This window comes from Eurosta solidaginis, chromosome 4 (assembly GCF_040869045.1).
Source record: "Eurosta solidaginis isolate ZX-2024a chromosome 4, ASM4086904v1, whole genome shotgun sequence".
Classification (NCBI taxonomy): Eukaryota; Metazoa; Arthropoda; class Insecta; order Diptera; family Tephritidae; genus Eurosta; species Eurosta solidaginis.
The window spans coordinates 143,010,534-143,037,795 of NC_090322.1; the positions used below are offsets into that span (position 1 = coordinate 143,010,534).

General features: G+C 37.7%; 1 protein-coding gene across 4 annotated transcripts in view; it reads left to right on the forward strand.

Annotated features, from left to right (window-relative positions):
• The window catches only part of Vav (Vav guanine nucleotide exchange factor), a 257,307-nt gene that overhangs the window by 142,858 nt on the left and 87,187 nt on the right, over positions 1-27,262 (forward strand). The window contains exon 16 of one of the 4 annotated variants that reach the window (XR_010952941.1): positions 19,874-20,369. The exons of the other annotated variants lie outside the window; for them this stretch is intronic. The gene's annotated coding sequence lies outside the window, so the exon portion shown is untranslated. Of the gene's footprint in view, positions 1-19,873; positions 20,370-27,262 lie in introns of those variants that run through there. 4 annotated transcript variants of the gene reach the window in all.

Below are 27,262 nucleotides of genomic sequence, written 5' to 3' on the forward strand. Positions count from 1 at the left end.
ATATATGAAATGCCACGAACAGTATTCCTGCCATGATTCCAAGGGCTTTTGATTTCGCCCTGCAAAACTTTTTCATTTTCTTTTACTTAATATGGTAGGTGTCACACCTATTTTACAAAGTTTTTTTCTAAAGTTATATTTTGCGTCAATAGACCAATACAATTACCATGTTTCATCCCTTTTTTCGTATTTGGTATATAATTATGGCATTTTTTTCATTTTTCGTAATTTTCGATATCGAAAAAGTGGGCGTGGTCATAGTCGGATTTCGGCCATTTTTTATACCAATACAAAGTGAGTTGAGATAAGTACGTGAACTGAGTTTAGTAAAGATATATCGATTTTTGCACAAGTTATCGTGTTAACGGCTGACCGGAAGGACAGAGGTCGACTGTGTATAAAAACTGGGCGTGGCTTCAACCGATTTCGCCCTTTTTCACAGAAAACAGTTATCGTCGTAGAATCTAAACCTCTACCAAAATTTTGTTCGACTTATGGCATTAAAATTATCCTAGACAAATTAAATGAAAAAGGGCGGAGACACGCCCATTTTGAATTTTTCTTTTATTTTTGAATTTGTTGCAAAATATCATTACTGGAGTTGAATGTTGACATAATTTACTTATATACTGTAAAGATATTAACTTTTCTTTTAAAATTTGAATTAAAAACATTTTTTTTTTAAAAGTGGGCGTGGTCATTCTCCGATTTTGCTAATTTTTATTAAGCAGACATATAGTAATAAGAGTAACGTTCCTGCCAAATTTCATCATGATATCTTCAACGACTGCCAAACTACAGCTTGCAAAACTTCTAAATTACCTTCTTTTAAAAGTGGGCGGTGCCACGCCCATTGTCCAAACTTTTACTAGTTTTCTATTCTGCGTCATAAGTTCAACTCACCTACCAAGTTTCATCGCTTAATCCGTATTTGGTAATGAATTATTGCACTTTTTCGATTTTTCGAAATTTTCGTTATCGAAAAAGTGGGCGTGGTTATTGTCCGATATCGTTCATTTTAAATAGCTATCTGAGATGAGTGCCCAGGAACCTACATACCAAATTTCATCAAGATACCTCGAAATTTACTCAAGTTATCGTGTTAACGGACAGACGGACGGACGGACATGGCTCAATCGAATTTTTTTTCGATACTGATGATTTTGATATATGGAAGTCTATATCTATCTCGATTCCTTTATACCTGTACAACCAACCGTTATCCAATCAAATTTAATATACTCTGTGAGCTCTGCTCAACTGAGTATAAAAATGGTTCGTCAAAAGAAATACAAATAAATAATGTGCATTTTGTGCCGAACATTTGCGCGAACTTATTATCAGTCAGCCAGATGGTGAAGAACAATAACGCGGTATATTTACTAAAAGTGGATGTAAAATATTTGATGCTCACGGGAAGGTTATAGCAACTGCAAGTTTAGTGAATGATTTGTTCAAGTTGGATGTCGCTCAAAACGTTAAATCGTTCACAGCGAAAGAGCCGATCATAATAGAAAGACCAAAACAAAATTTGGCTTTATGGCATCGTCGTCTGGGGCATGCAAGCTTTGAATGCATGCAATTTTTGAAAAGCGACATAAAGGATTTGACAGTTTCACAATCAGGCATGTGTGACACATGCATAAAAGGTAAACAAAGTCGCATACCATTTAGCGCCGTAGGAAATCGTGCATCACAAAAACTAGAACTGGTTCATAGTGATGTTTGCGGCCCATTACCAGTTAATTCGTTTTGTGGGTGCAAATATTTTGTGACCTTCGTCGACGACTTTTCGAGAAAGTTATTTGTATACGTAATTAAAAATAAAAGCGACGTATTCGACTGCTTCGTAAAGTTCAAGTCAATGGCCGAAAAACAAAGTGGCTGCAAAATAAAAACGTTACGGACTGATAATGGCACCGAATATTGCAACCAACGATTTAGAAAGTTATTCGACACAAGCGGCATATTGCACCAAAAGTCAGCAGCATACAGTCCGCAGCAAAATGGGCTAGCTGAACGAATGAATCGCACAGTCATGGAGAAAGTGCGATGCTTACTTATTGATTCGGGATTGCCTAAAATATTTTGGGCAGAGGCAGTGACGACAGCTGCATACATCATCAATCGCATCCCGTGCAAGGGTACAGGAGAAAAATCTCCAGAAGAGGTTTGGTCAGGCTTAAAACCTAATTTGTCTTTCCTCAAAGTTTTCGGTTGCCGTGCATTCGTCCAAGTACCAAAACAAACGCGATCGAAATTAGATGACAAATCAGTCGAATGCATTTTTATTGGATATGCTTCAGATTCCAAGGCGTACAGGCTATACAACGAACGCACCAAAAAGGTAATCGTGAGTAGAGACGTCGTGTTTTGGGAAACGGAGAACGCCGGAAAGGTAAATTCTGTTGATATTACTATCAATATCACTACTTTCAAAATCAGTTTTGTTTGCAATACTCCGAAGATGACAATCTTGAATCAGAGGAGGAAGAATCGTCGACTGATATAACAGTGAAAAATATGCCGTCTCCAAGAGATTCACAGATTGTAACATCTTCACCGAACAGAATGGACACAGACTCTATAGTCGAAACGACGTGTGATGAAACCGAATGGGAACCATCCCGAGAAATTGCCGAAGATGAATTGGCTGATCTGGAGCCACGCCAAAAATCATCACGAAACATTGAAAAACCAAAGCCGAATTATAATGTTTTCGCATACGCATTTAGTGCATGTGACCCTACATCATTGCAGCAAGCAATGATGAGCGATGACGCCGATTTATGGAAGCGTGCCATGAAAGTTGAGTTCGACTCCCTGATTCAAAATAAAACGTGGGAATTAGTTGATCTACCCAAAGGTAAGTCACTCGTAAAGTGCAAGTGGGTATATAAAACGAAGAGGGACATTGAAGGAAATGCTACCCATAGAAAGGCAAGGTTGGTCGCAAAAGGATATACCCAAATCGAAGGCATTGACTATCACGACACATTTTCGCCTGTAGTTAGGCTTACCACTATACGCTACTTGATGGCCATCGCAGCAAAACTTGATTTAAATATTCGACAGCTTGATGTCGTTACAGCATTTTTACATGGTGAGCTTGAGGAAGAAATTTTTATGACGCAACCGGAAGGTTTCAGTGATGGCACAGATCGTTGCTGCAAACTAGTAAAATCAATATACGGACTAAAACAGTCGAGCCGAGTTTGGAATTCGACATTAAACGAAGCCCTTTTGAGTTTCGGACTGAAACGGTCATTGACCGATCAATGTGTTTACTGCATAGCCGACGATCGTTATATATTTATAGTAACCATTTATGTCGATGACATACTGATTTTTTCTAATAACGAAGATATGGAAAATAAGCTGACAAACATGTTGTTCGCACGATTTAAGATGAAGGATATGGGCGAGGTATCATCGGTACTTGGAGTTCGTGTAACGCGCGATAGAAAAGCCGGAACCATTACCATAGATCAAACAAAATATATCAAAGATATTTTATCTCGTTTCAAAATGAGTGACTGCAACTCAGTGACAACTCCCATAGATGCAAACCAAAAACTGTCCAAAGCGATGTGCCCGAAAAACGATAAAGAGGTAGGTGAAATGAAAAATGTGCCTTATCGACAGTTAGTTGGCGCATTACAGTTTTGTGTTCAAGTATCGCGGCCAGACATTTGTTTTGCGGTAAATGTTTTAAGTCGCTACAATGAAAACCCCGGCAAAGCGCATTGGAGTGCCGCTAAAAGTGTCTTGCGTTATTTAAAAGGCACTATGCAAAAGGTTATTACATACAAAAGGGCGACAACAGAAATTCAGGGATATTGTGACTCTGACTGGGCCGGTGACGAAGACGAGCGACGCTCAACGACAGGGTATTTGTTCACTATGCAGCATGGGGCAATTTCATGGTGCACAAAGCGGCAACCAACAATTGCGCTCTCCACCAGTGAAGCTGAGTTCATGGCAATGACCGCAGCTATTCAAGAAGCCACTTGGTTAAAACAACTGGAGAGGGAAATATTTCCAAATTCTCCAAAGACGATTTACCTTCATTGCGACAATCAAGGGGCAATACAATTTGCTTCTAATAACACATATTCATCGCGAACAAAACATATTGACGTAAAGGTCAAATTTATTCACCAGCAAGTCATACAAAAGGTAGTCAAACTGATCTATTTAAAGACGAACGAGATGCCAGCAGATGTATTGACAAAAGCAACATCGCGACAAAAACTGGAATCCTTTTTTAAAATTTTTGGTCTTGAATAAAACTTTTGCGGCATTAAGCCATTTAAGCTAAATTATATTTTTAAATTAAAACAAAATAAATTGATAAGTCTTTTGAGTAGGAAGCTGTTTGGAAGCGTAATATATATACATTTATATATACATATGTATGTACATAAATAAGAATATAATTTCGAATTAATCTATGTATGTATATGAATTTCAATTTAGGGAGAGTATTGGAAGGTTAAGTTAAATTGAAATGTCATTAATGTAATGAAAACCATGTAATATGAAACTGTCAAAAAGGCTCTGTTCATTTCCGGTAATAAAACGCTCTTCTTACTTTGTCTCCCAAATCGTGCGGTCGCATTTAATATTTTCTACTGGAATTAGGTAAATTCCCTGCGTAATCGGTAAATATCTTTCAAGTATTTGTGCTTTATTCTCACGGGGATTTCTGTGTGCTCGTTTGTGCTCCCTTCCGAATATTTAGTAGATCCTTTCCGGAACCGTAACATCTTCCACCACCCTCTGGGTTATTCTAATGCGGTACCTCTGGAAGTTGTTAATGAACGCGTTTTGGAGTGAAGCGAGGAATATCTCAGGAATTTGTATCCCATTTATCACATTTGGGTTGAGGCACTCCCTTAAAATAGTAACCAATGCGGCGGTATCCGATTCAGGAAATGACACATAGTGTCTGCTATAGCCCGGATAAGGGTGCTCCAGGCATTGTGGCCGATTACCGTCTCTGAAGATTATTTGGTTTTTAAAAAAGTTAAGGGAGGCCTCTACATGTGGCCTTAAATCCGAATTATCCTGATCAGCTGAATGCATTGTGCATTGAGTGGCAGTGTCAATTTCGGGTTCTCTTTCGAGTCCAGCACTTGTGGGATCCTGTCCTGAAACAGATGGAGGTTGGATGATAGAGTCGGTTAGCACATTAACTTCGGTTTTGAGACGAGAGAGAGCATCGGCGACTAAATTCGATTTTCCCGGTTTGTAGATTATTTCACAATTGTACTCTTCTATCCTGGCCTTCCAGCGTTTCAGTTTAGCATTGTAGTTTCTGCAACTCAGAGAAAACGTTAGTGGTTGGTGATCGGTGTATGTCTTTATTTTCTTGGCACCGTATAGGTACGACCGCAGATTATCGATAGCCCAAACTATAGCGAGGAGCTCTTTCTCGTTAGTAGCATAGTTTTCTTCGCATTTATTCAAGGATCGTGAAATGTAAGCTATGGGTTTGTCCTCGCCTACTGCTCCCTGGGAGAGGACTGCCCCGATGGCGAAGTTCGAGGCATCCGTAGTCAGGTTAAATGGTTTTTCGAAATCTGGAAAGGCAAGGACATCAGCAGATACAAGAAGCTGTTTTAAATCAATCAATTTGCTTTCACCTGAGCATTCTCGCCTCGAGTGAGATTGATTAGTGGTTTTGCCACTTTTGCGTAGTCTCTTATGAACTTCCTGTAATAAGAAGTCAAAAAGCTTTTCAAATCCTTGAGATTTTCTGGTGGTGAAATAAGTTTAATCGCCTCGACTTTGCTTGGGTCAGCGAGAACGCCATCAGGAGCGATGACGTACCCAAGGAATTATACTTCTTTTTCGAAGAAGGTCTCCAGATTTACCTTAAGGTTTGCTTCGGGAAGCCTTGCAAATACCTTCTCGATGTTCAGTAAGTGTTCCTCAGGGTCCTTTCCAAAAACAATTATGTCGTCAATGTAGACATAACAAATCTAATATATAAAATTCTTCTGTCACGGTTTTAGAGGCTGAACTCCTCCGAAACGGCTGAACCGATTCTCATGAAATTTTGTGAGCATATTGGGTAGGTCTGAGAATCGGCCAACGTCTACCTTTTTTTCGCTACGTGTCTAGGGTCTTGAGATCAAAACGTGGACCCGGGTACCCCTAGAATGTGTTTATACAATATGGATATCAAATGAAAGCTGTTGATGAGTGCTATAGTACAGGATAATTTTCATACAACTGGGAGGCTAGGGGCTCGAGATATAGCCAAAAACGTGGACCCGGGTACCCCTAGAATGTGTTTGCACAATATGGATATCAAATGAAAGCTGTTGATGAGTGCTATAGTACAGGATAATTTTCATACAACTGGGAGGCTAGGGTCTAGAGATATAGCCCAAAACGTGGACCCGGGTACCCCTAGAATGTGTTTATACAATATGGATATCAAAAGAAAGCCGTTGATGAGTGCTATAGTACAGGATAATTCTCATACAACTGGGAGGCTAGATTCTCGACATATAGCCCAAAGCGTGGACCCGGGTACCCCTAGAATGTGTTTATACAATATGGATATCAAATGAAAGCTGTTGATGAGTGCTATAGTACAGGATAATTTTCATACAACTGGGAGGCTAAGGTCTCGAGATATAGCCCAAAACGTGGACCCGGATACACGTATAATGTGTTTTTACATTATGGGTATCAAATTGAAGCTGTTGATGTATGCTTTAGTACAGAGTAAGTTTTACGCCGCTGGGTTACTACGGTCTCGAGATATAGGCCAAAACATGGACCCGGATACCCCTAAAATGTGTGTGTATTATGGATATCAAATGAAAGCTGTTGCCGAGAGCTCTAAAGTTCATTATGATATTCGATTTAGTCGCATCAACCTGGCAAAACTGATAAATATGCATGCGAAGCCGAAATAAAGACAAGAATTAATAATACCCACATTCCTATTTACATATGTCCCATTCGATTTGCCTGAAATTTCGTATATAAATTTGCCTACATTAGTATTTACGATGCTTTTTTCCGGGAAGTATACCAGAGATGGATTGGGACTGGGATCAGGACTAGGACTGAGACTGAGACTCGGAGTGGGACTGGGACTGAGACTCGGAATGGGACTGGAAAAAAATACATACCACCCTCTGGGACTGGCAATAAGAGATGAAGAAGAGGGAGAAAAACTTGAGATAGGCCAAATTTAGGGCAGAACAACGTCTGCCGGGTCTGCTAGTTTCCCTATATATTTCTTGAGGACGTCGTCGATCATCCTTTGGAAAATGGCGGGAGCATTTTTTAAACCAAAGGGAAACGTAGGAATTCGTATTTCCCATTCATCGTTGAGAACGCTGTCTTAGGTATATCCGACGCTTTCATAGGTATCTGGTGAAAGCCAGACGTTAAGTCAATAGTTGTGAAGAAATTGGCCTGTCCTAAACTGGACAAGGTGGATTTTATATCTGGGATAGGGTACGTATCGGCGATAGTGACAGCATTTAATCTCTTATAGTCAATCACCATTCTATATTGTTTTTCCCCATTTGGCTTTGGTTTTTGGGCACCACCCATATTGTGGAGTTGTAAGGACTTTTGGAAGGTCTAATAACTCCCTCATTAAACAATTCGGTTATTTACCTACTGTTATTTGTCTACTTCTTCCCTCATACATACTGGATAAGGGTAACTTTTACTGTAGATAGGTTCATGGTTGGTGGTCCGTATTTCGGCTCGCACATTTGTATCCACGAGCTCACTGCCATTAAGAGGGAGGAAAAGATCGGAGTATTTTTCCAGTACTTCAACAACGTGCTGTTTTATATCAGCGGATACGTTCTTTCCCATTGAGTAATTAACCTGATTCGAGATTTTGGACTTTAGTGGCAAATTGAAATTATTTATCCTTAAGAAATTGTTCTTCCTGCCGACTACTGCCCCTAACATTCTCAACGTATCATCGCCGATAATACCGGCGAAGGATTTCAGTCCCGGAAGGACAAAGAATGCTATCTTTGAAGGGAAGCCCACATCCCTGAAAATTTTTAAACCTATCTTTTTATTAATTTGCGCCTCTCCTCCAGCTGAGTGGACATTAAAAACTTTCTCAACGGGATCACCTCCAGCTGCAATTTCTTCGCTAATGGAATTTTTGTTGGCTCCTGTGTCAATCAGGAAGTCGAGGGTGCGGCCATCTGAGAGTGTGTACTCTAAGTATGGTACGCTAGATGGCCCTCCGATAGAAAATCCCCTTCATCCTCGTTCTTGGTCGATTCTTCTTCCTTGGTGTTATCCTCATCAGTGCCCGTCGTTTAATGGAAAAGCCTTTGTTGTTTCCTCGGAAAGTTTTCCGATCTTGCTTCACGTTTGAATGGATTAGGGCGATTGATATAATTTACAGCTCGCGATTGGGTAGAGCGGTCCACATACATTTTTTCGACGGGAGGATTCGTAGACTGAGTAGCGGGTGGAGCACGATAGTTACTTGAAAAACGTTCCCTTCTATCAAATGGAGCCCTGCGATCCTGTTGACGCCAGGGAGGCTTGGGTGGAATTACAGGTGGTCTCCTTTCCAAGGAAGGTTTAATGTCGTTTAAATTGTTAATAGGGACCACTATACGATTATTACCTGCAGATGGGTGAAGCGATACGTTTCTGAGGTTGACATTCTGCATCTCCAGGCAAGCTGAATAAGCCTATGTGTGTCCATAAGGACCTTCGTGGATACGATTCGGTTTGTAACTTATTAAGAATCAAGTTGAATAGGTGGTTCACTCGAGCGTAGAACTCGTCGACAGTGCCACCTTTCTGTTGCAATTGATGCAACCGGTCTTCGAGAATGCGGACATCCCGCTTATCTTCATAATGCAGAACTAGGCACTCCTTTATTTTGGACCAATTGTTGTCAAAAATATTGTAGGAAATCAGAGCGTTATCCGCCGTACCGCGGACTTTTTGTCGAATGTGCTGTAATATAGCACGGTATAAGGGTTTTCCCTTGATGACTGAGAAGTCAGAAGGGATGGTTTCTACGGAGTGTACCCAGGACACGAAGTGTATAGGGCTTCCACCAAAAACTTGAAGCTCTTTTACGCAATCAGGCAGACGACATATTTCGCGAATGTCGGCCTCAGTCATGGGGGCTTGCGCCACCATTTCCTCTGTTGCCTCGCTACGCGGAGGACCACTGAAGGTATTATTGGTCCGGTCCGACTCCGTCACACGTCTTTCTAAAGTTTTCATTTTCTCCAGCAGGGCTTTAACGGCACCTGTTAAATTCGTTACGTTCACTTTAAGTTCCTCCATCCTTGTTACCGTTGAAAAAAAAGAAGGTATATTTAATTATTGGTTAAGCTCTATACTTACAGCACCACTAGGTTCATAAGTGGTGTTATATCGTGTACACTGTTTTTTCCTAAGAAGAGCTAGCTTCTATATATTTTTGGTTGCTTTTTTGCTTTTTTTAATATGAGGTTCTTTTACCCCTTATAGCTTTTCGGTTTTTAAATTTTTTGTATTATTTTTTTATTTGCTTATTTCAATGTAAGCTTCTTTCTCACTTCACAGCTTTTTTCCTACTTGATCCTTAAAGGATATTCACTTTCACAAGCGGTCCCTGCTCGGGCGCCACTTAAGGGTCTCAGACCCTTTCACTTAAAAAAATTAAGGAGCCAACTCGCTCCAAACAAACTAAGAAGTTGAAATTAGTAAGCACTCAAATTTAAAGTTCACAAAAACTTCCTTATTGTTGTTGTAGCGACAAGGTGGCTCCCCGAAGGCTTTGGGGAGTGTTTTCGATGTGATGGTCCTTTGCCGGATACAAATCCGGTACGCTCCGGTACCATAGCACCATGAAGGTGCTAGCCCGACCATCTCGGGAACGATTTATGTGGCCACATTAAACCTTCAGGCCATTCCCTCCCTCCCTACCCCCAAGTTCCATGAGGAGCTTGGGGTCGCCAGAGCCTCGTCTGTTAGTGAAACAGGATTCGCCGCGGATATGTGAGTTTGGCTATTGTGTTTGGAGAAGCTATATATTGCGCGGGCAACCTGAAAGGTTGCGCTACACAGCCCCTTGAATCTGGTATTTTAGTCGCCTCTTACGACAGGCATACCTACCGCGGGTATATTCTGATCCCCTAACCCGCTGGGGTAACTTCTTTATTCAAAAACGGTTGGTTATAACTAACAGATTAGTCGTACGGTTCCCCGACTTCAACAGCCCAAACGTTCTTGGTGGTTTGCCAAAGAAACCTCAGCGCCGGCGGCAGCGGCGCAACCCTTACGCAAGTGTGTTAGAATGCAGGTGAGAATGACCGTGGCCTTGATTTCCCACAAGCGTTGCGTTATTAAATTATTGGTATTGCATTTCATGATGAAATACAACTATGCTTACGCTGCAGCGCATGCAACGATCGATGGGAAACAAAATGTGCAGACGTTGCGGTGCGTGTGTTGATCGAACGTGGGAATGGTATGAATGGGCATTGGCTGAGCGTGTTAACTTCCATTATAACTTTCTTTGGCATTCCGAATTTAGCAAACTGTTCCATTACTTGCTGGTTTTCTAGTTTCTGATCTTGTGGTAACTTTTAGTATTTTGCATGCTTCCACTGACATTTCTTTAAGACTTTTTATATCGTTATAATATATTCATTTCTTTAAAAAATTTTCTTTAGTTCAGTTTCTTCTTCACAATTCATTTCCTTATTTCTTAGTTTATCTAATATTATAAATTAAGAATTTTTGGCTACCTTTATTGCTTAAAATATGTAATTTTTGCTGGGTCTAGGTCCGTGCTTAATGCATAAAACATTTGATTTTTTCGTTTCCAAAACCTGTATATTTCAATTGCACTTCATCTTCAGGGTAGAACAACTAAGAAAGTATAAACAATAATAATTAACAAAATTGCGCATTTAACATCTTACATATGTACATACAATTATTAACACGTCTGTCCCGTGCAACTTGGAGTATGGTACTAATTCTTCGTTAGCAAGTGTTTATAGGTATGCGCAGAATGATGATCGGTGTCGCTCTTAAAGTTAAGTCGTGTGTCTGTTAACAATATGTAACATTTCCATTATGAAGCGTTTATTGTAGTGTTGTTCTTGTTCTAATATTTTCGGCTCTTCGAAGTTTGGTGTGTGGCCCCTACTTGCACAGTGGGCCATGAGTGCTGTTTTTTGATTCTTGTTTGATTGCAAAATTTTAAATCAGATTTATGTTGTGAAATTCTTGTTTTTAGCTTTGACTTCGTTGTTCCTACATATATGTTGTTGCACATCTCTTCACCATTGCCTTTGCAAGACATTTCGTATACCACATTACTTTTTTCCATGATTGGAATTTTTGATTTGGTTCGATTAAATATGTTCTTTAGCGTGTCTGCAGGTTTATGTGCTACTTTTGTGGTTTCTTTGTGATATCAGTCAGATTTCGCTAGACGCTCAGATAGCTGTAGAACGTAAGATACCGACTTGAAGATAATAGGTTTTTCGGGGTTTTTGGGATTATTTTGAATTGTAACTTTTTTTAGTAATGTTTTAATTGTTTTTTTTTTCGGAAACTCATTGTTTCTTAATAATGTAATTATTTCTTCCTTCACTTCTTCGTGGTATACTTCGTCTGATGTCTGCAACATTCTCCGTATACAGCCCATTGCTGTATTTATAATCATTGTTTTAGGGTGCTTAGAATTCAAATTTATAATTCGTCCTGATGCTGTAGGCTTTTTATACCACTTTAGCTTCAAATGATTTCTTTGTCTTATTATTATGGAGTCCTGGTAAGGTAATTGTTCGTCATTCTCTAATTCTATAGTAAATTTTATATTTTTGTCAAAGGTATTTAGAGTGTCAAGGGTGTTTTTTTATTTCATTTTCGTTTATTATAGCGAACAGGTCATTAGCATATTTCGTGAGTATTCTTGGCTTTATTCGCAACTTCTCCATAGTGTCATCTAACAGTTTTTCCATCACTATGTCTGCTATTATTGAGGATGTGGGTGCCCCCCTCGGATTCCTTTTAATTGCGTGTATATCGTGTCATTAAATTTAAATTCTCCATGTTTTGATATATCCTTCCGTGTGGCACAACTTTGTGTTTAGTTTCGGTTCTGTTAAATTTAGGGTGCACATTTACGTGTCGGGCGTGATGATAACTTTACCGCTGGGGGTGTACCAACTACATTCTGAGAAGCGGAAACATCCAATTCTTCATTTTCGTGCGCTCTAGCACACCCCGGCAAATTTCCTTCCTCCAAAATTGTTTCAGTGCCTATAAGAAATTATGGAAATCAATGTAATCGATTAATGGTGCCATACCATAACGCTAAAGCCATAACTATACCATAGCCAACCAATTGGCTTTTGGTTTTTCGCCATATTTATAACCTAAAATTATTTCAGTTGGAGAATTTATTAACTTTTTGTAGATTTTATTAATTGTTTTGGATACGTTTTGCCTAAGAGGCGTGGTATATGTTTGTAATTTTTTGCCTTTTCTTCATTTTTATGAAATTTTCACGATTTTTAGGTTAAGGCACCAATAACTGATGCCTATTTGATATGGATAAGTGAAAATATGGTTATGATTATGGCGTTATGACTATGTTTGTTATTATTGGTATACACCTACATGACCGGGGTAATTCTGAATTAATGGGTGGTGGGCTACCAACTTCATCCCGCTCAGGTGAAACCCGCATCATGTTTGCGCTTCGGTTGAGTGTGCTGCACGAATCGAGATTACCAACTTCATCGCGCTCAGGTACAACCCGCATCATGTTTGCGCTTCGGTTGGGTGTGCTGCACGAATCGAGATTACCAACTTCATCCCGCTCAGGGGAGACCCGCATCATGTTTGCGTTTGGGTTGGGTGTGCTGCACGAATCTATATTACAAAGTAAAGTTCGATCTGTCTCTATAAGAAATTAAATATAGAAAATATGACAAGTATTTTTAACGCATACCATAGTTATTTTTGGTAATATCATTATTTCTATAAATCAAAAATTCCAATCATGGAAAAAGTAATGCGGTATACGAAATTACCTGTAAAGGCAATAACATATATGTAGGAACAACGAAGTCAAAGCTAAAAACAAGAATTTCACAACATAAATCTGATTTAAAATTTTGCAATCAAACAAGTAATCGAAAAACAGCATTCATGGCCCACTGTGCAAGTAGCTGTATAAGTGGTCATCGGGAGAACGTGAGTACTTTTCCTTTTCAATGCCAGCGCTCTGGAGAGAACCTAAAAACCATAAAGATGATTGCTACTTTTGTTTGATGAAAGTTACGGGTATAAATGCAAAAAAATTAGCAAAATATAATTATCCTGATGTATCATCAGTATCCAAGCCAGTTCCACGTACTGCTAATGATCCATTGCCAGTTTATCGAAGTATAAGTGCAAACGTCCCGGTAACTTTAACTCCATCACCCCCGAGCAGTGAAAGCGACTTTGTCATGGAAAGGCCACATTTAATTTTGCAAGATGAACTAAGCGATTTGATTCGTGATTTGAATTTGTCCAAACAAAAAGCAGAGTTGCTAGGATCACGGCTGCAGCAATGGAAAAATCTAGACTCTCGAACAAAAGTTACTGTATACAGAAACAGAAATGAGGCACTTCGACCGTTCTTCAAAAAAGAAGACAACATAAGTTTCTGTAATGATATTAATGGTATATTTAATGAAATGAATGCACCCTACGATCGAAACGAATGGCGTTTATTCATTGATGGTTCCAAATACAGCCTAAAAGCTGCTCTTCTCCACAACGGGAATAACAAACCATCTATTCCGATTGCTCATGCAGTACAAACGAAGGAATGCTACGAAACAATGCGGAAGATCCTGTGCTTCATCAAATACAATGATCATAAATGGAAAATATGTGGTGATCTAAAGGTATAAACATTAATTCCAATTAAATCGAAAACACTTATTTTTTATATTATTTCAACAGGTTATTGGCATCTTAACTGGGATGCAACAAATTTTGTTGTTTCTTATGCTTGTGGGATAGCCGCGCAACTGAACATCATTATGTGAGGAAAGAATGGCAAAGTCGTACTCAATATGAGCCTGGACAGCAAAACGTCTCCGCTGAACCACTTGTAAATCCACAAGACATTTTCCTGCCACCTCTTCACATTAAACTTGGTCTTATAAAGAACTTCGTCAAAGCATTAAACCGTGAAGGACCGGCTTTTCAGTACTTAGTCAAGTTGTTTCCTAAATTGTCATATGCAAAAATCAAAGAAGGAATATTTGTCGGACCTGATATTAGAAAACTAATGGCTGATAAAGAATTTACAAAATGTTTAACGCCCGATGAAGCAGCCGCGTGGGCATCTTTTCAAAATATCGTTCACCACTTTCTTGGTAATCACAAATCCCCTAATTTTTAGGAAATTATTGGCGATATGTTGGAAAATTATCGCAAGATTGGAGCTAGGATGTCTCTAAAGATGGATTTTCTGCATTCCCATCTCGATTTTTTCCCGAAAACTTGGGTGATACGAGCGACGAACAGGGAGAGCGGTTACACCAAGATCTAGCCAACATTGAAAGACGATACCAAGGATTTTGGGATGAAGGCATGATGAGCGACTATTTTTGGACTCTAATACGCGAAACAGATACTAAACAATACAAAAGGCAAAGTTCCACCAATCTTCATTTCTGATTTGTTACTTTTAAGTTAATAAAATGAATATTATTTGACAAAAATCTTAAAAAATTAATTTATTGACTATATTAAAAACTAGAATCAATCTTAAAAAACGGAATGCAGATTCGGATTCAGCGTCATAAATTGACTTAAAAACCACTTTTACTTGCCCAGATCCAAAACCGTGTATACTTGTGTTATTATTGTTTATCAGGGTGACCGTAAAAAATCGATGTCGTATTTTTGTCAACGGGTACCCCATAAAATGATCAGCCTTTGCAGATATTAAGATAGCCAAAGTTTAAGAACGATTGGAACATATTAACACGTGCCGCTGGGCGCTTAAAGTTTAAAAAAATTTGATTTTTTGGCCGATGAGCGACGTTTTTGGGCCGTATCTCCGGAAATCTTCATTATTTTCTCATGATTCATATCTCCAGGTAAAGGCATATTGTTCCCACTAATTTATATTCCATACATATTTTTTGTTATTTGTAACCGAACCGAGCTATTACAGCCTTTGTCACCAAAAATTTTAATAGGTACCTCTAGGAACAAACTTATGATATCATGAAAAATCTCTTATATTCTTTAAAGTATAAATGTTGGAATGGGAAAACGGTTTTTTTTTACATACGTTAATGTATTTTAACACATTTTATTATTTTTAAGGACACAAGGATACAATAATGAATACTCTATTCTACAGGTTTCCTCAATGTTCTTTTTGAACAGTCAGGATACAACTTTCGGCATTGGCTTACGACTTGCAAAATATATTGTTTCTGCTCCTCATCTTTGGTTAGAAGGTCATTGAAGTCAGTAATTAATTTCACCCCTCGTTCTGCAATATCGTTAACGACCTTTAGTGACTTCACAGTCTCCAATCCTTCCTTAAAATTATTACTTTTCGACCAGCTACTGGGGTGTTCTTTGAGAAAGTCTGGGTTGATTTGAAAACGCTGAAAAAATGCATAGTTTCATTGGTAATTAAATCAGAGGGTCCTGCATTAATCATTTCCTTCAACTGGTGTCCTAGAAATTTGGGATTTAAAATTCTTGAATTTTCTGACTCGGTTTCGGTCCGATTCAGCTTTTGTACGGTGTGAGTAAGGACTTTGTTCGCCATTTTCGATTTTTCTTCGTCTGAAATTGTGGGATGAAAGAACACTAGTGCTACCAATTCGGCATTGAAATAACACAAATGATTGGAGAATTTCAACAGAGCTCTCTCAGAGATATCCTTGTCAATCACCTGATAGCCCAACAAAGATCGTAAGAGATCAAAGTCTTGCTTGGGAGCCAAATATGCTATGGGAGCATTGAACCAAGCTGTGCAATACGCTCTAACGAGAAAAACACAGACAGCTTCTACTGCAATGTTTTCTTTATCACTCAGTTTGAATTATCCACGGAATAAGAATATCTTTAGACAGTAGACTGCCTTGGCCATCCACCGGGCATGACTAATGGCACCCGGGGCTCTAAATCCCACTTCATTTCCATCCAAAGATCCCACAAACACCAGTACCAACTTCAGAAGCTCCTTGTAATCATCTCTGGGTTGAGATTCTGTGAGTTTAGTTTTGAAATCAACAGTTATGTTGGCAATTACTTCAGGGGGTATATGTTTCCTCACATTTTCGTTACTGATAAGCGTGTAATATTGTTTGTGTTGAGCTTCGACCATGCATTTTTGAATCTTTTGAATAAATCGGGTTCAGGTCCGGTAGATGAACCAAACTTACATTCGAAAACTCCTCTCAACGATTTCAAGGATATGGTGGCGACAGGCTAGGTAAAGCAGCTCTCTACCCAAGATTTGTTCCAAAATTATACAAGCTCCTTTAAGCCTTCCTGTATTTGATGAAGTGGTGTCGAAATATATGGCATTGATAGTATGGGAGATACCCCATTCCTTGATACAATTAGAAACAGCCAGGGCTTGTTCTTCGCCAGTGCTATTATCTGCTGTAGGAACTCCTAGTAGTCGTTCATGTTCACCATAAGAAATTAAAACCGCTACTCGTTCAGTCTGCTCTGTCTTTCGAATGCTTGGTAAAAGTTTTCCATCCCAGTGAACCACAACAGCATCCTTCTCTGTCACATGAACTTGTTCCTTGACATTCTCAGTGTATTTTTCCCTAAATATTTTCGTCTTTCTTGGATAACAGTTTTTGAGACTTTGAAGTCGTCAGGATTCTCCCCACGTGCCTCTATGGTAGTTATAAGAATTCGTATGGCATTTCTGTCAGATACCTTACACCGATCCAACAAAAGAGAAAGCTTCATAGTTAAAATTTCTCTTGTCCCACGCCTAATCTTTTTGCTATGAAATGGCCCTGGAAGCTCCTCAGCTTACTTAGAGGTACATACGTCCATACTCGACACATCCATGTCATCCCCATCATACACATTGCATATGTTTTCCGCTCCATCACTGTCCTCGTCTTCTTGACTATCACTATCTACATATATCTATGAAGGAAAAGGGAAAATACCGTAAATAAGGAAAATAATGAGGTTGGTTTGAAATAGTTGAGGTTGTTTTGTGATACTTCAATAAATACTGAATATTAGAAACCAATCTACTCAAACCTTTTCAACAAAAATAAAAAAATTCAAACCAAATAAAAAGAAAATCTTGCCTATTTTGAAACATTCCGATCGAATTTGTTTGTTCTTTTTCGCAAGTTCATTTTGTAGTTTTCTTTCTTCAGCTCGAGTTAACTTCAAATCAACTCCAAGCATAGAGCCTGGACGACCCTTCTCCCTTTGTTTTAAAAGGAATTGCTTGTCTTCTTCTGATTTCATCATGGCCAAGGCGTCATGATGAGCGATATCAAAGATATCATCTATCTTTAAGGCGAACTCTTTGATTTTGTTCCTTGCAGCTTCCGATTGTTTTTTCTGGTCCTTCTGTAAATTTCTCCACTCTGCGTAAAGTTTCTCTAATTTAGTAATAGCATCTTTTCCATGTTTTATAGGAATTGGAGCTTTTCCCCAAAATACAAGTATTTGTGGAATAGTAATTTTTGCTGAATTCTTTAAGCTCAATTTCACACTACGCAAATTGTAAAATAAAGTGGCCAGGACTTGGCGGTTAGAGGGCAATTTACAACGGTTATCTGGTGAGCCGGATAGCCTACAATGAAAATTTTATCTTTGTTTCGTCTTTTTATGGCAGAAGTGGAAGCCATTATTTTAAGGACAAAAATGAGAATGATAAACCTTAAAAATAGAGGGGAAAAAAAAAGACATCCACTAGTCTCAAAGCACAAAATCAAAAAAAAAAAAAAAAACGCAAATCACTCATATTTAATTGTTTTTATTGAAAATATCTGGACTTCTGCTATATTAACTACTCAAATTCTCATTTACAACTCAATAAATTGAAAAAATTGGTATTGCAGAAACTTCGATAAGTAATTTAACACGAAAAGGCCTGCAATAGTTTTGATTTCTCCGAAATAGACGCTGTTACTCGTACATGCAATTCACAAATGGCATTTGGCTTTGCCAATGCGCTAGCGGATGCCCGTTTTATTCAAAGTAGGTGCTGCTTAAAGGCCCTCCTACAATGCACGATGCGTGCGAATGCGTGCGTCTGACAGATGAGTTAAATGCACACTGTCATACGGAATGGCCTACAATGGCCCGCACGTACACGCAGTCAATCGCAAAGAAATTCGAAGTTATATTCGAAAACGGATTCGAACGCAAAAGAGTTGCGTTTCTTCTATTTTGACTGCGTTTTTTTGCGTGCAGCCAACTTCATGTTGTTTACAGTGCGATTAGTATGCACAATAATAATAAAAAATATCAACCAAACAAAAATATAAAAAATTTGCTTATGTATATGCAAAAATTTTACAAAACATATGAACTGTCAAACGCACGGAAATGCTTACACTTTAGGTGCACTCATCCTTTCGTGCGTACCTGCAGAGAAATGCAGACGCACGCATAGTGCATTGTAGGAGGGCCTTAAGCAAATTTTTAAATTCCAGCCTCCGGATTCTGGAAATCGCCATCGCTAAAACTGCATCGCCAAAAGGTTTTAAAGCAATATCAAGTGCGCAGAATTCGGGCTAAACTCGAGATACCTTGAAGTTAATTATCATATAAGGGAATGCGAAGTGTTACATAACTTAACGTGTAATTCTCTTAATAGATGTTCGTTCCTAGAGGTATGCATAGAATATAAATTAGTGGGAACAACATACCTTTACCTGGAGATATGAATCATGAGAAAATAATGAAGAGTTCCGGAGATACGGCCCAAAAACGTCGCTCATCGGCCAAAAAATCAAGTTTTTTGAAGATTTAGGCGCCCAGCGGCACGTGTTAATATGATCCAATCGTTCTTAAACTTTGGCTATCTTAAAATCTGCAAGGGCTGATCATTTTATGGGCTTCCCGTTGACAAAATTCCTCAAAAACTTTCCCCTCCCTATCACTTCGGTCACCCTATTGTTTATACTTTCTTAGTTGTTCTACCCTGAAGATGATTGCCGTTTTTGAAACGAAAAAATCAAAAGTGTTTTATTCATTAAGCACGGACCTAGAGCCAGCAAAAATTACATATTTTATCTAATATTTTATTTTCACTTTCACTAAGTTTTTATACACGAACTAACTTGTAGTTTTGCAATTACTTTCGCAACTCCTTTGAGGAATGGAATGGGAAATTCGAAAGTACTTTTTCCATTCCTTGTCATGTAATTGAAAGAAATTTCGATAACATTTCCCATTCCTTTCGAAATTACTTGGAAAGATATTACAATTGCGCAGTTTTTTTTTTTTAATTACATACACAATTTTTTTGTAATTGACCCTCCAAAAAACAAAACTACTTTTGATATTTTTTTGGGGGAATTGAAATGCAATCAATTGCTTTGCTGTGCAGAACAGGAATTGATTAATTTTCCAATTACTGAGGAATGTAATGCGAAATGTAATGGAATTGATTTTACCCAATCTGGCGGCAATGTGCGCGATTTCATGGTGCTGTTATAGAATTCTTTGCCGCGTAAAATGTTATAGCATATGGGGTGATTTCATTAGAAATATGATTACGATTTGGCACGTGTATAATAAAAATTACGCAAACAATACAAAGAAATTCGTTTTCGTTTTCATAATATATAGTGGAAATTAATTCAAATTTATTTAGTTTCATATGGCAACTGTGCCTGGTTACAAGTATTTAGTACCAGGAAATTTGGGGGAGCCAAACAACGAAGCAGATCTTATTGCACAAATTCATGATTTGGAGTATACTTTAGCTACATCTTCAGAGGAAATACACAAAGCTGATTTAAATGGAATAAAAAAATTTCATGAAATAACAAATCCACTTGATTTGTGTAGAGTACTTGGGAAATATGGATTAAGTGGAAAATATGGATTAGAAACATTAATTGGAAATTTTATCCTGCTGGAAACATGAAAAGAACACAAATAAATATTGGCCTAATTTTATATAAAGAACGGCAACAAAAAGTTTATGAAAAATATCAAGAATTAAAGAGATTAGGACAAATATCAGATTTAAAACAATTTTATAAAACTGAATATTATAAAGAAAGGTGGTGAAAGTTATAAAAAAAAATTAAACTACAATTGGAAAAAATTCTGGAGATGGAATTGAAAGGCCTTTAGGAGCGGATGATTTACCATCAACTTCGGGTTTACAGAGACGACCCACCAGTCCCGGAGGTAGAAACGACAACAATCGTGCCGATCCAGTTACTTCAGAACCGTCTAGTGAATCTGACTTCGATTTCGATTAGTTCTTTGCTAATCTTGATACTTCTCTTGCTGATTCTGATAACGCAGCTTTGCCTCAAGAATCGAGTATGGTTATATCACAATCAAGTTGTGGTAGGGGACAGAGGGGACCGAATACAGGATCTCATGGTGAGAATTCGACGGCGTCATTATAAACAAATGGAGGAAATAATTCCTCTCCATGGATTTCAAGGCCCATTTCAGGAAGTGCCTCTATATTGGAATTTAGTAAGAGCAGAATTTTATATAGTTATGGATTATCTACAACAAAAATTAGATCAATCAGACATATCAGTAGATGTAGTGATGTAGATCTGAGTAGATAGTGTAGATCTGAGTCAATATGCAATAGGCTTTAATGTTGATTTTTATCGAGAAAATGCTAAATGCAGTGGAGATGCTACGAAACCAATGATACCAACTAATATTGCAACTTTAAGCATCTGCAGTGGTAATAATTGATAAATATTATGTATCTATCAGATTTTTTGCCTCGTCCGTCAAGTGCGTTGTCAGATAAAACATTTCTTAACTAGACCTGGCTCATTGCTGCATTGTGTATCATCTGAACATAAACGTCCTTTAAAGCTACCCAATGGTGATAGCTTCCGTTGAATTTTGAGATCTGAATTTAGGGCAGCCGTAGTAGGTGTTGTTCATTTACGTTCTTGTTGGGTAACATACTTGTGATGCTAGTAACGGTGTGCTGCTGTAATTCAGAGAGTATTTTGTGCACTCGGGCTTCTAATTCATAGTAGACGTCCTGTGTATAGCCGTCGATGCCTTCTCTAGTGGTCGATTGCCATAATACAACGTTGTTGACATAAAAATCATGCAGATACTTGATAATGAGCGCTAATTTTGTCGTGTAGTATGAGTCAGGATGATCCTGATTGATCTCATCCTTTATTTCATCAACATTTTGGCTCAAAGGATGTATTACGGCCTTCTGTTTTTGAAGAACTTTATTCAGCGTGTCATCACGTCGTTCTCCTGCTTTTTTTCTTAGTTGCATATCTGCTGATTTCTAAATTCGCAGCCTTCCCTGTATTTTATCGTCATATCCGAAATGTGTAGATACTGATCTGTGAAATATTGATGGTGCATTGATAGAGCAGAGATGCATTTTATTCGATTGTCAAAATTTTCTTAAACTTCGACCACGGATTTTCAAGGCGTTGTATTCTGCTGGGCAGCGATAAGCTCTTCGAAAGTGGTCATGACGATGTCCAGAATTGAGAATCGTTTGGGTTATGGCGTGAATTTGTGCCGTTCTATAGGTTCGTTACCTAATGTCATCATGTGCCTTGCTACAGGATTAATTGTAGATTTTCTATTCTATGGGGAAAAATGTTTTGTTTATCAATATTTTCTATTATATGGGGAAATAATGTAAAACTATATTTCCTATCGATATTTTCTACTATATAGGGCCCTTTATATCTACTATCTAACTTATGACCGTTTTCATCTTTAACTAATACTAAATCTCCTATATTTATTTTCTTTACTGTGAATATTTCTATCATAATTAATTTTTTGTTTTTCTTTAGCTTCTTGTTCTCATTTCTTAGTTCTTTGTTGTGCTATTTGTAACCTATATTTAATTTCCTTATCATAAGCCCAATGATTATATATTGGGCTAAGTACATTTTCTTGAAATAATTCGTTAGTTAGGGGTGTTTTTGCGAAAACGAGTTCAAAAGATCAATAGCTATAAACAGTTGAAGCTATTGCATTGTAACAATACGAAAAATACTTGAGATACTCATCCCAATCGTCTTTGTCATTAGAAATATAGGAACGCACATATTCATTGAATCTTCTATGACTACGACCAACAGTGCCTAAGGTTTGATGATGGTAAGGTTCATTTCCGTGTATCGAATTCGGTAATGGTCCGATTTTATCGATTTGTAATATGTCAAAAGCCTTCCGAGGTGTCTCCGTTATTGTCATTGGTTCTTTCACGTATTTATCAATTTGATTTTTATTGAAGTGGATGCAATTTTTTATGTATGTTCTTATATCATTTTCCATATTTTTCCAGTAATATTTTTGTCATATATTGTTTGTCATACGATTTATTCCTGGGTGGCCACCAAAAACAGGATTGTCATGATATTTATGAAGAATTTCTTTAATTTTTTCAACATTTGTCACCTGCATAACCTCTGGAGTTAATGCAATTGTTACATTTTTGGGAACTTTGGTACCTATTTCTTTAAATTTATCTACTCGAGTATAATTATTTTTAAACAGTTTGTCTCCTAAGGACAACTCTATTTTTACTAGTTCGAAATTGTCGGCTTCTTTCATAAGCCTGCTAAAGAATGGTTCTAAGTCAATCTTCGCCTTAACAATTCGCTTGCTTGTATCTATTGTGCTACAAATTTTCTTTTCTTTTTTGTTTGAAATATAATTTCGGAGGATTGAAAACGAGATCTACATGTCTTCTGACTTCATATTTATTAAGCACTTCATATATTATAGGGTTCTCATTGTGACTTTTAGTTTCTTCATTTCTACTATTATTACTGGTTGGTTGCCTAGTTTCTGATCTTGTTGTAACTTTTAATATTTTGCATGCTTCCAGTGACATTTATTTGATGTTATTAATATCAATTCGCGATAGTGCGTCTGCTACGTAATGCAGCTATGTACTCTACTTCAAAGACATATTCTTCCCAATCTAATCTAACTCTAGTTAATTTTTGATGAAGGGCTCTTCATTGAAACAAGGTATGTTAAAGGTCGATGGTCAGTTTTGATTAGGAATTTTCTGCCATAAACGCATGGTCTAAAATAAGTTATGGCCCAATGAATTGTGGCTAATTCTTTTTCTATTGGTGCTTTATTAATTTCGCCTTCTGTGAATGATCTTTGTGGATTGGCAATTGGTAATTGTTTGCGTTCATATTCTTGACTAAAAACTGCGCCACAGGCATAGCCACTAGCATCTGTTGTTATACAAAATTCTTTATTGAAATTTGGATATTGCAAAATATTTGGACTAATTAATGCCTCCTTTAAATAGACAAAAGCTTTTTGACTTTCTTCTGTCCAACGAAGGAAACATTCTTTTTACAAAGCCTAATTAATATTCTTGAATATTCTGCGAAATTTGGTACAAATCTTCGGTAATAATTACAGAAAGCTACAAATCGTTTAACTTCGTCGGCTGTTTTGGGAGTTGATTAATTTTGAACTGTTTCGAATTTACTTGGATCTAGTAGAATTCCTTTACTTGTGCACTGATGTTATTTCTTGACTAAAAAATAAGCATTTATCGGGATGTAGTTTTATGCCCCTATTACCGTTTACAACTCAACTCTGTTTCAGCTGAAATTTTCCTATTTGGTATTACAGATTACAACTCAACCTGTCAAACAAATGTCGATTGAAGTTGTCTAGTCTTACAACTTTTTGGGGTATTACTGTTTACAACATTGTGTTGGTGTAGTTGTCAAAGACATCAAAATTTGACATTTGATTACTAGCAGTTGTCTCATACAATTTTGCAGTTGTTTGGAAAAAAAGGTAACCTTTTACAAGACGGTTCACCACCTAATTTTTAACAAAAATTTTCAAAGTTGGTATCAAAAGACACCTCGACCTCCGTTTTTAGAATCCGAAAGCATAAATTATAAATTTCATTTCTGTCATATCATTTCGTTTCAAATTTTCATGTGGTTGTTTTATTTTGGCAAATTTTTTGTACACACCAATGCAGAAAGGTGTTGGATCCAACCAGGGTTATGTTTACAAATCGCGGCTAGAGGCCGCCAACGCAGAAAGGAATTCTGTGCAAAAAAACTATAGATTGAGCCTCATATTTCGGACCCTCTCGGGACCATTTCATGGATTTTTGTAAATATCTTTCGATAAAAATAAAATGCTTAATTTCCACTTTCGGATTCTTAAAAACGGATATCGAAACGTGTCTTTTGATACCACCTTTGATACTTTTTGAAAAAAATTAGATGAGGTACCTTCTTGTAAAACGTTGCCGGAAAAAATGGAAGTAATTAAACCTTTTTTAAATTCATTTAAACAATATTTATAATCAGCAATTTTGGACACATTTATAGAAAAAACAAGTTTTCAATCAAAGATTACATTGAACATCTTTTTGATCTTCTGGAGCGACATCCCGAAGTTGGACGACTTGCCTCGCACAGTTCGGGTGTAGCCAAAATAGGTGAAATTATGCGAACGTGAGTCCCATCGATACTACCAACTACCCCTGGGAATCTTGTTTTAGAGTAAAATGCGGTTTTTGTAGCGCTATGCTCTGGATAGGTTTTAATCCACTTCGTACCAATATGCTCCTGAATATCTAAAACCTCTTTATTAACTGTAGATGTTGTCCAGTGCAACACTAAAATCATTTCCACAGCATTTTTTGATAGCTACCGTCAGCAAGGAGTGTAGTTTTAAAATAGGGGTACAGCCGTCCCTCAAGCAATGTTCTTCCTTACTTAACCGAAAATAACTTACAAATCTGCAAAATAACGTCATTAGAAGATCATCATTTGTCACTTAAACGTTTTCTCACTTGGTGGTTGGTAGTTCCAAGGTATTGGAGTGATCATGCGAATTATTTCCGTTTTCGCGACATGTCAGTTTTGTCACCAAAATTTTCGTCGCTATAAAGTAAATTTAATATTATTTAATTGATTGATCCATTTTACTATTAATAAAAACTCCACTTTTGCAAATGCTTGAAATTTCGCCCCAAATTGATCAGCTGTTCATTTATATCAGGAGTTCAGTTGTCTTAAAGTTGAGTTGTCAACAGTAATAGGGGCATTAAATTATATTTTCTACAAGATGAAAACTAATTCGAATTTACTTGGATCTGGTATGATTCCTTTACTTGTGCACTGATGTGCTAGATAAGTTACTTCTTGGTTAAAAAATAAGCATTTATCGGGATGTAGTTTTAAATTATATTTTCTACAAGTTGAAAACACGTCTCGTAAATTTTTCACCATGTGTTTTGCGGAACAGCCTAATGCTACTAAATAATCCATGTATACAAATGCTTGTGAAGGTTTCAGACCTGCATATGCTAAAGTCATCATTCTTTGATATGAATTAGGAGCTACTTTCAATCTTTTAAACGGTATGTACCATCTTCTGCTGTAAATGATGTTATTGCATCGGGAGGGACGATAAAAAATTAAAGCTGCGGTGAACTGTCCGTTCACCGAATTACGATAAAACACGAGAAATATGTTATCAGTTGTTATAAAATTTATTTAGTGCTGTTGCACGGTCCAAATTGAACTGAACAATGTATTTCACCTAGCAGCTAAGTTCTTATGCTCAGCTACTTATGCAATGATAACCAATTATTATATAAAAAATAGGGTACTTAACTTAAATTAGACTATGCTGCTTAATCACTATTTCTGCAACTCCACCAATCGTTGTCCCAATTAACTTCCGCTCATTTTGCAACATGTTGTTTATTGCTCTTCTACGCGTGTGTCGCGTCAGCGAAACTTCGACACGCAACATAGTGCGGTGACATGCTCAGCAACGTGAGTAAATAGGTCAACCGCTGGATACCGCTGTTATAACTCCTCCCCTTTTAAAGATCTGCGTCCCGTAATTTTTTATAGAGTCGATATGGCTACTTGGCGTAATGTTGATTCTGACTGGCTTGACTGATGCGCTGCTGTCCAGGTTAGGGATTTCAGGAGCAGATTAACCCTTGAAGATCTTTGGGTATGTGGCCCATTGCATAGAAATTTGAACTGGAGGAATATCTAGCTTCCTAGTAGGCGACGATGAGGGCTATTGCGCATATCGAGGCAGCTTCTGTTACTAATGGGAAGTTAATTTTTCCATTGACATACCCTAGATATTCAACGTTTTTCATCGTGATATCATGAACGTACTCCAGATTGATCTTTGTAGTGTGGTTTTTGACGTTTGCTAGTACGGCTGGCAAGGCTTGAGCTGTGGTTGCTTCGTTGCTGGAGAACACTTGGTTACCAATTTTAATCGTTTCGTTATTTAACTGGATAACGTAGGTGCCATGTATAGTGCTAGTATCATTACTACTTTTCACTACACTTTGGAAGTTTGAAATAAAAATTGTGTTATGGTTTGCCAGTTGATTGTCGTTCCATTGCGCCTGGTGAATTGGCAGCTAGCGTCACCTTCTTTCAGCAACCGTGGTAGGCAGCTATTCTCTTCCAATTTGGTCAAGGACTCTAATTCACATACCGTAGATGAACTTATTGTCAAACAATTTTCTTTGAGTTCATATGTTTCTTCCTGGTTGATGAGGATCTTGTCGAACGGAATGTCCAGTTGCTTGCCTTCGTATATATCGATGGTCTTCCGTACTCAATTGCCTCAATTATATTTTGATAAGTTAGACTTTTCATTTCTGACAGGATCTGATTAACTTCGTCCATGTCGAGTAAGTTGATGTTAATAATTCGGCGTTTAGCTAGTTGACATGCCCTTACTATTTCATTGACTTCTTCTCCTACGAGCACGATAATATTAAAGGTGCTCTGCTCGAGTTGTACTGTTTCAGCTTCCTTCATTACCGAATCGGTGCGGCTTACAATTTTATAATTTTTATTTTTTTTGAAATTTCTAAGGTTGCCGCGAATAGATTCTTGTTTACTGTTTACTGTATTGGTGATTATTGTTCTCTATTATTTCATCCTGTGTGTGATTGTCCCAATCAGTGGCATCGGGTGATCCTGCTAGCCATTTCCACGCAGAGCCTATCCAGTCAATAGAG